We start from the raw sequence: 2328 nt of genomic DNA, 5'->3' as shown, positions 1-2328 counted from the left end.
CAGTTGGCCAGAGAATGGTTGTCTGCTTTGGGATGTTGGCTCCAAGCATGGGCGGGGGACTGGGGGGAAGGGCAAGCTTCTGCCCAGTGTGCTGGGCAAGGCAGTGGGGTTACCAGTGAGTGTCCCCAGAGGTAGCTGGCTTCAAGGAGACAGAGTCATATTAAACACACACCTAGCAGACTGATGGGGAAATCCAAAGGCCAGAGCACTAATTCACCGTGACATCTGACTGCCAGGCTGACAGCAGGTCACATGGAAGCCACACCCCTTCAGATCCTCTGTGGAACAAGGCAGGGTGCGTCTAGATGAAGAAACACCCACAAGAAACACAAAAGTTGAGTTCTCAACAGAATGTTGTTTGGTGGCTCTTCCCTGAGAGCCAGGGGATGGCTCAGATGTCCTTAGCAGCTAGGGTTACTGAAGTGTCAAGTGTCTGTCACCCATGGGTAAACCCGGGGCCTTTAGGAACCATGATTCCCTTGATGGGATCTCAGGTTCACGGGCCCTGGAGTTGGCCTCTTTTATTACTTTGCCAACTAAGGTTTGTCTAGTCAAGGCTATGGTTTTTCCCATGGTCATGTATGGATGTGAGAGTTGGACTGTGAAGAAGGCTGAGCACCAAAGAATTGATGCTTTTGAACTGTGGTGTTGGAGAAGACTCTTGAGAGTCCCTTGGACTGCAAGGAGATCCAACCAGTCCATTCTGAAGGAGATCAGCCCTGGGATTTCTTTGGAAGGAATGATGCTAAAGCTGAAACTCCAGTACTTTGGCCACCTCATGTGGAGAGTTGACTCATTGGAAAAGACTCTGATGCTGGGAGGGACAGGAGGAGAAGGGGACGACAAAGGATGAGATGGCTGGATGGCATCACGGACTCGATGGACGTGAGTCTGAGTGAACTCCAGGAGTTGGTGATGGACAGGGAGGCCTAATGTGCTGTGATTCATGGGGTCACAAAGAGTCGGACACAACTGAGCGACTGAACTGAACTGAACTGAACCCTGAAACACGCTTTTCGTGCAGATGAGGATGTCTGAACGAGCGGGCCTACCCAGGGGTGGGCGACCCTGACAGATGCTGAGGACTCTGCTTTGGGCTTGCCCTGTGGAGACCAACTCTCTCTGCACTCTCTCCTGCTTGTTAACATGTTCCTTAGACACTGGTTTCATTCCCCTGTCACCTGAAAGGCATCTGGTCTTTAAAGATGAAGGTGGAGAGGAGAGGATACCCTGTCCCTGCCAAATGGCTCCTTGTGATGGCCAGCCCACGTGCATCTGTTCAGTGTCCCCTGAGTGTCCCTAGAGCCTCAAGGGTTGGCCGGTGGACCGTTGCCATGACTACCGAGGTCCTTTTGAAACCAGATACCTGGTGCTGGATGTTCTGTCCCAGCTGGCACATCCCCAGTGGGTGGTGGGTCTCAACCAAGTCATTACCTGAAGGATCCAGCCGAGAACCGTCACCTCTGCCCCTCTCCCCAGGAATGGGGCCCGAGGCGGGGCCTACTGGGCAGCATTTGCCTCAGGAAGCAACTTTGTTCTGCAACGATTATCTCGAAGGCTCTGTATGTCCTGCAAGAGCACAGTGGCCAGGACATCTCCTTGAAGAGGCCAGAGGGGAACATGTGATTTCTCGGATGGCTTGGTTAGAGATGGAGGTGGGAGGGTGGAGGGCCGGGGGAGGACCAGGGTCTGATTGGGGTGGGGGAGGGCGCTCTGACTCTCCTCTGCTCTGCCATCTCTCTCAGAGTTGCCGTTTCCTTCCTTGACAGTGAGTCCCCTGAGAATGGGGCTTTGCATAGCCTCATTGATTCCATACCTTTGAGCCGCAAGTACCGTAACGTATTTAGTTGTTTTTTATTCTTATTCTTTTTTTTTTTTTTTTACTAATTCCCATTTAATAAATAACCTGAGGACCTTCTGGGTGTCGTTCCACTCCTGTGTCAAGCTGGGTCCCCACAGGAAACAAGTGGCACACTGAGACCAGGAGAACTACACATGCCAATGTATGCAGGTGGGGAGAGTGAGTGGGGAGACCCTGGGCAGGGTGCACTCCGCCCAAAGCAGAGACTCGTGTGGAAGGGACACTTCAGGGGGGCTGAAACCCTCAGAAGCCCAAAGCCACTGCCTCCTGGCAGGCCTCCCACCTAACATGGTCCAATGAAATACAGGATGACAAATGATATTTCAGGACCACTGTGTCTCCAGTGTCACACAACACATGGTTATACTAAGAAAATGTTCATTGCTTATCTCAGATTCAGGTTTAATAGGGTGTTCTGACTTCATTTGCCAAATCAGATGACCCCGCATTGAGCCAATCCAACCAAA

Source organism: Ovis canadensis, chromosome X, assembly GCF_042477335.2.
Source record: "Ovis canadensis isolate MfBH-ARS-UI-01 breed Bighorn chromosome X, ARS-UI_OviCan_v2, whole genome shotgun sequence".
NCBI classification, from domain to species: domain Eukaryota; kingdom Metazoa; phylum Chordata; class Mammalia; order Artiodactyla; family Bovidae; genus Ovis; species Ovis canadensis.
The sequence above is the reverse complement of the archived record's forward strand: the minus strand, read 5'-3'. Positions refer to the sequence as shown.